The 13557-nt window shown below is 40.8% G+C and overlaps 1 protein-coding gene across 1 annotated transcript in view; it reads right to left on the bottom strand.

Moving 5' to 3' along the window:
* The window catches only part of EPHA3 (EPH receptor A3), a 231713-nt gene that overhangs the window by 79329 nt on the left and 138827 nt on the right, over positions 1-13557 (bottom strand).

The raw sequence follows: 13557 nt of genomic DNA, 5'->3' as shown, positions 1-13557 counted from the left end.
AACAGTGAAAGATCTATTCCATTTCTGAAGGACCATGCATCAGGCTCAATGAGCTGCTCCTGATACTATCAGGAACTCGCATGGTCTGTACGAGGAGGATGTTCTTTACATTAACCCAGTCCTTTAGGGATGGTGCTTGAACCCATAAAAGATGCTTCTGAAAAACTCTGGGTCGTGGTGGTTCATTAACACTGGCACACTCCCTCTGTTTTGACTCCTGTTGCATTTTAGACTGATTCAGGGCCATGTTTGCATCATAAGAAAACAGCCTTTGAAGTAAGTTACAGAAATGAACAATTTAGCAAATAACTTTTTATGAAAAACCCATGCAGTGAAATAACACTGTTGACTTCTTTCCACCAAGATGATCTCACCATCTGAAAATAAAAAGAAGAGACCAAACCCACATAAGAATCAGCAGACTCTACTGTTCAGCTGCTGCTTCCCTCCAAGACATGCATCCTTCTCCAAATGGAATTTACCAAGTAAAAACATTCTGGCTGACACTGGTCACCCACAGGTCTGTACTCATTCCTACAACAACCATACACAAACAGGCAATGTAACAAGAGGGAGCACATCTTAAAACATGTTCACCTTTTGCTACACTTTGGTTCCACAGCAAACACTGCCTAACGCACAAGCACACTAGGAAAACCCCAATACATTCTCATTTTGAATATAATGTAAAAAAAAAAAAAAAAAAAGAGTAATACAAAGAAAAACATGACTTCTTTTTGTGTCTGGAGCCCAGACAGTTAAGCTTAGATAAAATTGCCCAGGTCCTGTCACTGAATTAAATGCCAATTTGAAGCCAAAAGAATGGGCTCACCAGTCTTAGCATAAGCCTAAACAGGGACACACTTCTCGGTTTTGCTTATGGAGATGAACTGATTCATAAACGTAGTATAAAATCCAAGATACAAGGCTATGTGGTCCTTTGCGTTCATTCATACACTGCTCAAACAGAAAAGCGCGTGGATGGGCAGCCTGAGGTGGAAAAAAGGTCAGAATAAAAATCCCAGCGTCTTTGTAAGTCACAGAGGAGAGGGAAGCTGCAGCATTAAACTGGATGTTCAGCTTCCATGTTATCGTCCATAACCAAAACCTAACTGAATATCTGGGTTAGGCAAATTTGTTGATTAGTTCCTGGTGCCAAACACCTGAGTGAAACGCACTGGCAAGCAGAGAGAGAACTAACCCCTGCACAGTCCTATGTCCTACTCTGAAACATTTTAATAAAGGAAACCCTCCTAACACTGCATAGAACACAGCGTGAGAAGCACGAAACGTTCCACAAGGAAGCACTAATCTCAGCTACTCTTCAGCACTTCACAGCCCTTGCAAATCGAGGCGCCTGGCTGCAGCTGCTGCCTCCGACTTCCACGCTTAGCAAAGCAGCTGGGACAGACACCTCCCGCTCCAAGTTCTCTCCTGCATGCCCTGAGGAAACAATCCCGAGTTTGAGCCCCTGAAGCGTTGGCCCAACGGGCAATCTGTGAAAGCAGAATTGCTAAAAATGACCTTGTGGCGAAGTTCCCAGAGCCTAACGCCAACCTGCCTGATCTGGCACAGCCTGTCCTCCTTCAGCCAGCGTTTCTTGTGTTTCCATCTCCATGAAGGCTGCAAGGGTGTTTGGAGATTTCTGTTTAACTCGAGGAAATAAAGGAAACCTCAGCCACTCTTAAACACCTCCACTAGGAGAAGATGCAGCAGGAAACAGGCTTTTTTGATTTTGTTGCTGTTATTGATGCAGCCTTTTAAGACTCAAATCTCATTCCCTCCCAAATACTGCTCCACGATACGTGTGCCGTATCTAGTGAGCCTCTTCAGTCTCCCTCCGGCTGACAGAGGAGCCTCAAATGATTTTACTGTCTCTGGGCACAGCACGGCCATTCCTGGCCCTAAGACAACGAGCCAGGCAGAAAAGAACGGATGCCAGTCCTGCTCTTACCAGCGCTGGTAACTAAACAAACACATTAAAAATGAAATATCACATTACGTCTGCCCAGATATTTACGCAGCACTTTCACCAAAACTTCCCATGGAAGCTCACTGCCAGGTATTAAACTCGAATGGTTTTGCTGAATGTCTACATTCTACTCAGCTGAAGGGAAATTTTTATATTTATGGGCAGGCATACACAAGACCAAGATGTATTTATGAATAGATACAGTGTAATTTTTTAATTTTTTAACAATTTTATATACTAGGCTAATGTAAAGATTGGAAAAAGACTAATAACCTAAAACTGAACCTTTGTCATATTTTTGGTCTTCCTGCAAGACACAATTTCCACTGCTGATTAAGCATAATTTTTTCATAGCATTGCAACACGTGAGCATTCATTTACAGCACAGAACTACAAGTAAGACTACTTATTTGGGACACTTTCAAAGCACCTACCACCAACATTTTAATACGGCAATGAATTTGGCATAAGTAAACAAGCTTGCGTAAGAAGTGGACAGATTTTGTGGGGTGAGGAAGAGAAAGGAAGGACTCAAACTGCTCCATCAATAAATGCCTCTTTCACCCCTCAGGTGGAAACTCATAGACCTCATTTAAGAAAAGGTGGTGGTGGTGGTGTAGGGCCAGAGAAAAAAGGAAGCAGAAAGAGGAGCATGCAGGAAGCACCCTGGTAAAACGAGATCAGGCTTTTTCTTTTCCAGAGGGACAGGGATTTCATCGTTTCGCGCTTCCGCTATCGTGGTACAGAGTGAGCAGTCAGGGCAGGGGGATGAACCAGTTGGATCCCTGTGGCCCTGGTATGCCCTAGTGAGGGCATCCCAATCTCGTTCTTCCCCTCAGGCTGTCTCACACTTTCTGTCTTTGTCTGTCAGACCAATTTAAGATTATTCACAACTGCAGCCCAAAGGAGAAAAAAAAAAAAAGCAATTATACTTGAAATTGAAGCTTGGAAAGGGGGGTGCCAATAGAAAATGTTGCCAATGTACTTACTATTATTATTCTTTTCCTAGTCATTTTTTAATTCTGATATATAAGAGAAAAAATGAAGCCTTTACTTCAAAAGGCATTCGGTTTTTTATGTCAGAAAAATTGGATTACATGAACTGATGGAAGGGAGTTTGGCTTTTTGAGGTGAATACCATGGCTTTGGTTTCAGCCAGGTTGAAAATAAAAGGACTAGCACAGGAAGACTTCACAGAATCTGTAATTTCAGCATGGGAACCAGCTGTGAACAGCACTTGCTGCTTCTCAATATTTTGTTCTCTCGGCAAACTAGAAGTGAGTAAGGCAAACCTTGAGAGATTCGACATACATGATAGAAACTGTACAGCAAGGCTGTCTGGCTTCGCTTTTTAAGAAGGTCTCCTCAAGTCAGATGCCCAATATCTATTGACCCTGGTAACTCCTATGATAACTCCAACCTGAAATATTATTTTAAAACTGTATGCAGTCTGATTTCAATCTCTTTTATTTGAGTGCGAGCCACCCTGACTTTATTGAAGTCACCTACTGGTAAGAGTTTCAGGACTGCAGTTGTCCTCGCTACTGTATGAAAATGAATTTCCTTAAGCTATAACTGATGAGTCTGTCTCAGACAGAGAGCAGAGAAAATTATTTCAGCGAAAGAAAAACAAATGCATGTAGCAATCTATGGTAGTTACTGATTAAAGAAATGTGACTGTCTTTTCAACAGCAAAGCAAATTTTGCCTCTGTTTGACTAATCTGTTTGAGATGAAAACATGGTCCTAAGGGTTAAATGATTCATTTCAGTTTGAATTAATTTACATTAAAATATAAAGCTGTTAGTAAATAGGAGCATTTCAGTATTCAAACCCTGCAGCCCCCTATACACAGAGCAATATCACCAATTCCCAGCCGTAAATACCAACTAATGACCTGAGCCTGCGCTGCCTGAGCAGATGACTTCCCAGGCCCGGTACTCCAGGCCTGACAGGACCCATTTCCCTGCACAAGGTCAAAGCAACCCTTAATTTGCAAAAAGACCCGCACTCCCCGGTCCTACAGGAACCCTGCTTTTTGTGCGCAGAATAGAGGCGAGATGCTTCGAGGCAAGGCTCAAGCATCACAACACACTGGAAGTAGATATACGCAGCCATGAAACCGGTGTGCAACGGGCAGCATCCACCAAGCGATCGAGTGTTTCCCTCCTTTGTGCCTCTGCTGTTCAATAAAACAGCCTGGGGGCGAAATGCCACTGTGGCATTAAACAGCAGCATTTAGAAAAGAAGGGAATTCAATCATAAACCTGTACAGCTCACGGATACCTTAACATTTCCCCAACACGTGTGTTAGCAAGATGGATGACAGCAACCCTGGGACAAGCCTCCTGTCCCTGCCCCCTGCAGAGAGGACAGGTAAGCATCCTCCATGCGTGTGGTCCGTGTTAGAGGGGCTTTGCAAACCACTCCCGCTGTCATCTGTGGAAATGGCATGCCAACGTGCAGCCGTGGAGGTCCTTATGCTGGACCTGAAGCCACAGGATGACCTTTGGCTGTGCAGGTGTGCTGGGAAGTGAATGCTACCGACTGGCTCACCTCGACGCCCATGTAGAGCCTTGCATCTTTGCAATGTTCTCAAGACCCTTTTAAAAAGCATTTACATGGCTCTTTTTTCTCACCACGCATATTATGGTCATACTCTGGAGACGCCAACAGCACTATGTTTATCACCAGTAACAGAATTGCACGTTCACCCACCCATACCTACACGCACGCGCACATGCAAAATGACATGTAGAACAGCTGTCAGCTTGTGAAAACGCATGGCATAACAGGCAACATAGATTAACCTTATAAAACTCTCAAAACCATTTTATTTTCCTCGGGCGAGTCATTTCTTTCTTTCCCTTCTTGCTCTTGTTTATATCTTTGAGAAACAGCAAAAAGGTGAAAATTGTTATTAACTTTAAATTAAAATTTCAAAACTGTTAATTTCACACTTCTGTCACAAATTATATCCAGCCATACGTGTTACTCTTGCTATATTAAAAATAACACTATATAGATATGGTACAGTTCTGGCTCAGATACATGAAGCATAGGAAATGAAGGTAGAATTCTGCCCTGAGTCATCCCGTCCTCAGTTTGTATTACATGTCATTCACAACACTGAAAATGTCTCATTTTTTCCTCCCTTGTTCACTATGGCACCTGCTCAGCAGCAAACAACGCTTTATAATGTAGGTTTCCTGCAAAATCCCTCAGAGCAGGGAAACCATCTTCAGCAGCTCTCATTGTCCATTAGTATATGAAAAGCCACATAATCTATGGCATTACATATGTATACATCCTCTCTCTCTCCTGGGCCTCTAGGTACCTTCTTGCATACTCACCTAGCCCAAACAGGCTTCTAAAAATTACAGTGTATTGTCGATTCTTATTTCTGTTGAACTTAAGGCATGCTTTTTGTCACCAGATCCGAATAAACGGTAAGATACCACTCAAGGGAGTAGGTCTCCAAGCTAAGTACTACTCCTTACAGTAGAAATAGAGGTACAGGGCTGAATGTCACTGAAACACTTTGACAACTCCCTGTACCTGCTGAGGAGGAGGAAGAGGAGGAGGCGGCAGGGGTAGCCCTAACTCTTGTCAGCAGGTGGAGATCACCACTAAAGGCTACTGCACAGGCAGAGCACGCTTTCTCTTTGCTGGACTGTGGCACTGACACTACACTGTCTGTGCTCAGGGGAGGAGGGAAATAAGATTGAGAAAGACTTTCACGAGGGCTAAAAGCTCTGGCAGGGATGGACCCCGTTACCGCCAAGGTAAGAATATCCCCAGGAAGAGGTAAGGACGTTGGCTTTCTCTCACTGCCCATAGGAGTCTATTCTGTTTGTTGGGGAAATAAAAACAATTATTCTTAGTATTCTTTGTATTCTTACATTGTCTTCCCTGTAGTCTTCAGCACACTATACAAAATACCTGAAATAATTACAAAACAGGTAGTGCTGGGATCAGCAGCAGAAGCAACCCAGCCATTTTTGCTAAGCACTATAAGCAAATCAATAAACCCTCCTATTGTATTTTCTGTGCGGGAGACATACTTTTTACTCTGAAAATGCAGGCATAAAAATAAAAGTTGCATTTTAAATGCTGAAGTAAATTCCCACCACTCCTTTCATTATTAGCTGTGCAATAGCTCTGGAAAAGTGCAACTGTTTATTACTATAACTTGTCTTTGGGGGGAAAACTACTGCAGAAGAAAACATGCATCGTGTACTTTTGCATCTCTAGACTGGAAAATACAGTAATCACAGCCAAAGCCGCTGACAGATTTGAAGAACTACTGCAGCTGTCCGCTGCTAGAAGAAATCAACAATTAACAAAAGTGGTGCAATTTCTTTCCTATCACTAGGCCTCCTCCAATGGTAAGAGGCCAATAATCTGAGGGCTCAGGAAATGATCTCTCTTCTCTCCACCTCTCGGCTCCCCCTCCAGCCTTTGTGCCAGCAGGCTGGACTGCGCGGTATGCAAGGGGCAAGGATTCAGTGCAATGCGACACTGAAATGCCTCTAGAAAAACGCTTCGGAATGAGCACTTCTCATTTTTTACACCTGAAAGTTGCTGCTAGCACAAAAACCATATTCAGTAGTATTTAATCTTGCTCATGAGTAAATTTCTGTTTTTTCCTCCCCACTTCATATTTTATAGTGATCTGTGACCTTAACGTATTTTAATCAGATGCTTTTAAAATTGGCTTTACTCCCAGGTCAAGTCATTCAGCAGAAACAATTCCTGTTCTTTGTTTAATAACTGTTACTGGCAGACATATTAATTATATGTACATAAGAGATAGCTTTATCCTGAGGGAATAACACTGCACCTTTCAACCGCAGTCTGTAATAGCTCCACATTATGCCTTCAGGCTTCTGGATCTCTTCTTATGAAGTGCATTACAGCCGTGATTGCTACCAGCAATATTGTTGAAAGTGCGATGTCAAAGATAGTAGGTCTAAGCCACAGCATTACAGCAAAGAAATTCTAGTCTGTGGATACACAAATATCTTGTTTCAAAATGCATACGGCATTTCAGCTTCTATGCAGGCAGTTTTGGGGAAATGAAATTTTTCATTAATAGGAAGACATTGAGAACCACAGCCTTGATTCAGAATTAAAGCAAAATAAACAAAGTTCTACCTTAATTCCACCCATACTTAGTGAATCAGTTAAACAAGTATTTAAAGAGAGAATTTAATAAATCCATGTTTATAAGCACTGTCTTTCACTTTCCCTAAACATGATGTTTTCCTGAAGTAAAGCCTGGATGCACTGAGATACATTAAGCTATCATTTTGTCAAACAAGGAAATTCCATGTTCTGTTTTTTTAAAAACTTAATTTAATCCACACAGAGATGAAAAATAACTTCCTAATTCAAGAAGCACTGTAAAAAAAAAAAAATCTAAATTAAAGAAATACCAGAAAAAACCCACCAGCATCAACATGAACAGGAAAAAAAAGGTTGTATAAACACACACACAAGAAATCTGGAAGTTTTAAATGACCGTTTGGCAAGGATAAAAAGTAAAGAGGTATTTTTTCCTTGAACTAAAATTACACTGTGGACTCCTCAAAGGCAAACTAGACCCTGACAGATTCAAACAACAAATGTTTTCTAACACCAGGCTGAGTGTGCCACAAAAGGATAACCACTGTACCGCTCCGGTTTAGTCTTTCCTCAACCTCCCCTTCTCTATGTCAGAGCTTTTAAAGAACCAAAACCACAAACAAGAACAACCCACCAACCCTGGCCCCCCCAAAGCAAACCAAATAGACCTGGTAGACATGGCAGCCCCTGTCCCACAGGACACGAGGTCTTGGGAAGATGTTTCCTTTCCAGCTCAGTGGAAAAATGGAGATAGTGTCTGGGAATCCTCCTGGGCTAGATTCAGCTAATAAGTGAAAAACAACTTTCATAACTTGGGGATGTTTATATAACTTCCCTGTGCCTGGACCAGGCCAGGTTAACAGGTTAACAATATGAAAGGTAATATAAATAAAGAAGAACAAATGAATTGTCATGCAGATTACATCTAGCCCTAGCACTTACCCCGGTACCTATCTTGCATCTAATGGTAGCACCAAATGAAAGTGCAAGAGAAAGGCCAATAGGGGGTGATCATTTGCCATCCCTCATTATTTCACCCTTATCCCTACAACCTAGATACTATTTCCGAGACCTGGAAACCCAAGGTTCGCTATATCTGCCAATTTATTTTTTAACAAAAATTACGATAATCCTCCATTGTACTGTCCTTCATGTAGAATATCTAATGGTTTTTTTGCTAATTATTGGTCTCAATGAATTTCTCTGACATTCCTCTCCAGTCTAGGTAGTCAACGTGAAGTGAAAAAATACATCCTTCCTTCAGTTTACCTTCAGATTTGGTAGCCTTTTAGCCAAATCAATGCATCCTTGGTTTTTATTATAAGACAGCAAGAACAGCTGCTCGTGGCGTATCCTCTCTAAGCCATTCCTTACCTTACAAAGATCTATCATGAACTCATCTTGTCCGTGATGAACAATCACAAACTTTTCAATCAGTTTTTATGGGAATATCTTCTGTGCCTTTGATTATACTCATCTCTAGTTCTGCAGTGTCATTTATCAGGTGGAAAATGCTCTTATTCTTTTTGTAATGCTTCTGATGAAACTGATTGATTTATATATTGGACTACATTTTACCTCTTACCCTCTGTTTCTAACACATTTGGGGCTTTGCTTTGTTTTTTATTTCCAGCAGTCAATTGACCAGGCTTACCTCTCCCAGTTGTTTGTGTTAATGCACATATCCCAAGCCAAAACAGTTAATTCAGACGTACAAAAAGTCTACATTTTCTCTGTGGAAGGGCAGGAAGATGATTTTGCATTTACTGAGGCTGAATGTTCTTTTGCAACTTTCCACCCTTGTTAACGCATACAGGAGAGTGTTCCTGTCCCCATTTTGCAGGTGAAAAAATTAAGTCAGAACATGCTCCAAACCCCATGTTCTTTCTTCCAGTGACACCTCCTAATCACAACGCTGCCTGGTGGGTTGTGTGATGTTACAAAGAGCTCAGCCCAGCTCCCCAGTGACACAGGTCCACTACCGCAATTAGCATGAATTAGTACTTTTGTTAGTAGTCTCAGCAGAGCTGTCAAATTAATTGGAAAAGAAATTTAACAAATGCCTTTCCCCTTAGAGATATTCTTTTGGGTCAGGGTTGAGGCATATTGATTGAGCAGTGTGGGGGAAGCTTATGTTCCTTATGCCCTCGCTGAACCTGTTTTGTTGATAAAAAGAGGACTTTGGTTTCTGGAGCTGTTAATCCTGTACCTGTCACAAGCAGCCCACTGACATGAAAAAGACAATCAACTTTATAACACTGAAATATTCCACCTGCTGGTAAAAAAAAAAAAAAAAAAAGGTCAATTAATGGCCAGTGGCTAGAATATCTATACATTCATTCTTCATGAACTCTCACTTTCTCATACCTCAAACTTAGTTCTTTCAGTTTATCTCTAATTTGCAGAGGTATCCAAAAGATACAGTGCACTGTTTCCCCAATTTTAAGATATTTCTGAATTCAACCATTGGAGGCTAGACATGGCAAGATGCATATAAGCCTTAAGGTTCAGGAAGCAAGCACAGGAGATGCTACACTGTCCTCCCTTACCAAAAGAAAAGAAAAAGTTGGCATTTTTAAGCACTTCAATTAACAGGAGATGAAAAGGTAAAATCGTGTGGCTATGCCTCATTCGATGAGCGCTACTGAATCCCTTAGTGTTAGTTTCACTGCCAACCATTGACATATTGCTGTTTGAATTCACTGAGAGGTGGTGCTGGGAAAGGGAAGCTCTTAAGGAGAGAAATGGTGCTGCAATGGCAGGTGTTTAAACCTGTATGAAAAAATTCCTATGGTTTAAGCCACTGTCATTACTTGCTGACCTAAGTCTGGGATGTAATTCAGCGTATCAGAACACGGTCGTAATTTGTAACACCGTTCAAGAAACAGCCGTTGCTTTGCTAGTGATGCTGTTAATGCCACTTAATGGGTGCATCTACGTAAGTGTTTTAGTTCAGATCTGGAGAGCACTTTTAAAGCAAAATCCCTGTTCTTCCCTCTTGCCATGATCTGCTTCACAAAGTAAAGCATCTCCAGAGCACACAAATAGGTACACTGGATGATGCACTCCCTGCTACAGGGAGTCTACCGGACCTGACTAGAGAAATTCTGGAGTAAAACACGCTGAAATGGTTATGGTATTGGCACAGGGTCCTTCATACCAACTGTTTAACACCACTGATCTGCTCCTACTTGGCCACACTACTTGCTAATGTAGACTTAACTCATGATTACCAGCCTTCAAATATGCAGTGCAGTCAGCATTGCTACAATGGTTAGATATTTCCATAAGAACAAAGATTCAAAAAGCCCTGGTAATGGGGAAAAAGGATGATTTTATTATTGGAAAGCCATTAAACATATAACCACAAATAAACAGATACTATCGTCTGTATTTTACCATGTTTAATAGGATGTGGAATAGGCACAAAGAGAGGTTTCAGTGATTACTAAAGAAAGACTTTAACCAGAAGACCAAAACTTTATGGCTTCATCATCCTCATAACAACTTCCCTTCTTCATGTGCCTTTTTCACTGACTGTATTTTCATCCTTCCAGTGGAAAGCCTGAAAATTAAACAGTTACGGCCTCTGGGGACATCTGTGCACCAACAATCATCTTCTCACAGCTGAAAGGAAAAGCCCAAGGCTTTTGCAAAACTATCTAACCACTCAAGTGCAGTATTTATACATTGTATGCTTTAGCTTTTATCTGGACTTCCTTGGTATTTTGCCTTTTTAAAAGAGAACTCTTAATTACTTCACATGCAGTTTCTATGCATGTATTAAAATGTCTAGCTTTGCAGGGTAAACAATTATCCGCTGAACAAAACCCCAATTAAATGTAAATTAAAAAAAACCCCACAGTTCAGCATTTTTATTCACTATCCTGATACCTGTGTGAATTCAAGGGGGGTAGAATCTCAGCTGTTTAAAAAACAAAGAATCTGATGTATTGCATTTTACAGGGTATTTGCTACAGATTAAATCTCTCCTTATAGCGGGGAAGCTTTACAAACAGCAACAGCAACAAGAACTCAATGTTCTTCAACAGCATTCACTTTGCAACGCAGAAAATTCATTAGAAGGGAGAGGAAACTAAGTTTCCAGCATTGCATTCTGTATATATTTTCTCTAATAAGTGATACTGCATGCTAGTATAAAATACCACATGTTCAATTAACAGTTTTCAATTCCACTGAAGCTCAACACTAGCAGCAAGTTAACACCACTGCATTTTATGGGGAAAACAACTGAAGAACAGCATTAAAATATATTTCATGACTCTGCATTGTTTTATACAAAAGCTTTTGCCATATAGACATCATACCATTTTCCAATTGAAGGAAGAATATTGTAAACACAAAGGATTTAACTACACCATTGTTTTTATTTTCATTTTTCCACTTTTTGCTTTAACGATTCAAAAGCAGAAACCAAGGAGGCTGAAAGGACATACAAACCCCTCAAAAGTTGAAAGCATTTAGGCAAATCCACCACGAGATCTGAAATTCTGCATCTATCAGTACCAATTGATGGAGAATAAGGGTTGCGGTGCATTTTTCTCCTACTAGGAATGTTCCCACCTACTCCCACTGGAATCCTTTGGAGTTGACCAAGAGTTTTGAGCCACACACTCTGCAGTTGAGCTGAAATAATTTTTCTGCTTCATCTTGGAGTAACCATCTATGGCTGGTTACTTTGCTTAGCAAAACTCTGATCAGAGTTCTGTTTCTAAAAGACCTATTTTTCTGATCAAATCGGGTCATAAAACCTGATGGCACCTTTGATAATGAAAGAAATTATATGGTAGGATATTGAACCAGAATTGAATCTTACTGGGTCAGGGCAATCCATTGCTGTCTAGATTATAAGTGATGTACCATCATGACGATGTATATAAAACACAGGAAATTGTTGCATATTAATAGGATAGCAGTTTAATCAGCCCTCCGAAGAATATCCAATATATTCAAGCACAGACATATTTTGATCAGGCTGTAACTGTAGTGAAAGGCCTATATTTTACCATTTAATGAAGCCTTTTAAATCTTTTATTATGTGCAAAAATTAAAACAAGTTACAGCCATAGAGAGTAGAGCAAATCTGAAGAAAACGAAAAAGGTTTTCTTTCTTGGCTAAGTCACATATTCAGTATTTGTATTTATTTATATTATTTTAAAGAACAAAAAAGCATCTGGAAGGAAGCACTCTACACACTCTAAACTTACAGCCAAATAGTACAAAATAGCACATAAACCCAAACAATATCATGTTTGTTGTGTCCAAGAGACTGGACACAAAATCTGTGCTTGTTTTATTGCTAACTGAAAAAAACAGTTAAACAAATCAGTTCAGATAACTGAAAAATAATCTTCTCAGATTGCTTTTAGCAAAGCTATGAGAAAAGCATACCTAAGTCCTCTATTCTTTTTTCTTCCACCACCCTGTATGCCATCCAGCAAGAAACTCTCTCCCTGTCCTGATTCTAATAAATTTTCTTGCAAAGCCTGGGGTGTCCAGAGTTTCAAGACAAAGCAGGTGGAGGCTGCGAAGGCACAGAGCCTCACTGAGCACAGCATCCCCCACCGTGGAGCCCATTGCTGAACGCACTCTCAGCAGTCCTACCCATAGCAATAGATAGTAAAGGATGAATGAGCCCAACGTTATTTAACATGGGGTATATAGCATATTTCTAACACCACCACAACGATTATGCTGTTGAACAGTCAAGAAAGAAAGTCTGCTCTTGAAAAACAAAGTTATAACAAATAATTTTCTGATGATTAATATGACTTCGATTGGGACAACTGGTTTCCAGCATACACAACACGTGAGCTTTTTGTCACTAAATACTACATTTGAAAAAAACTGCCAATTGAACATCCAGCAGTAGACATCACTGGGCATCGGACAAGAAACTCCCCTTCCAGACCCTGATTCTTAAATCAGAACCACACTGAGATAGATAAAATGAAGGTAATACCATTGCCTTACTTTGCAAAAAAGATCCTGAGGCACACAACAAACTTAAAATTATTTTTTCTCCCAACAAACGATATAAAAAACAGAGACAAATGAGAGCCTAAGAATCCCTGCTGTCCTCTCAAGCTGACACAGAGAGGAGAATAAGAAAAAGTTCCTCCCTGACTGAGGAAGTCGTTACACGTCCAACACCCATTACTAACCATGTGCATTTCTGAGAACCCGGGACTGATAGATCGAAATCTACACCTGAGGTAAAGGCTTTGCAAATTGGTTAGATCATATATAAGCTTCCTGGCCACAGCTGGAGCTCCCAGCCCCATGCTGGGATGCTGTGTACACCACAGGTGGAAGCCAGCTCCCGAGGCAACCTGCTGCTTTCGTGTAGCTCGTCCAGAGCCTGCATGAGGATTCAGCTTGGGACAACGTTGGACTACTAGAGGAGGTTACTTAAACTCTGTCTTTCTACAAAGCCA

The sequence above is a fragment of the Pygoscelis adeliae genome, unplaced genomic scaffold (genome assembly GCF_000699105.1).
Source record: "Pygoscelis adeliae isolate BGI_AS28 unplaced genomic scaffold, ASM69910v1 Scaffold124, whole genome shotgun sequence".
NCBI lineage: Eukaryota > Metazoa > Chordata > Aves > Sphenisciformes > Spheniscidae > Pygoscelis > Pygoscelis adeliae.
The sequence above is the reverse complement of the archived record's forward strand: the minus strand, read 5'-3'. Positions and strand labels throughout refer to the sequence as shown.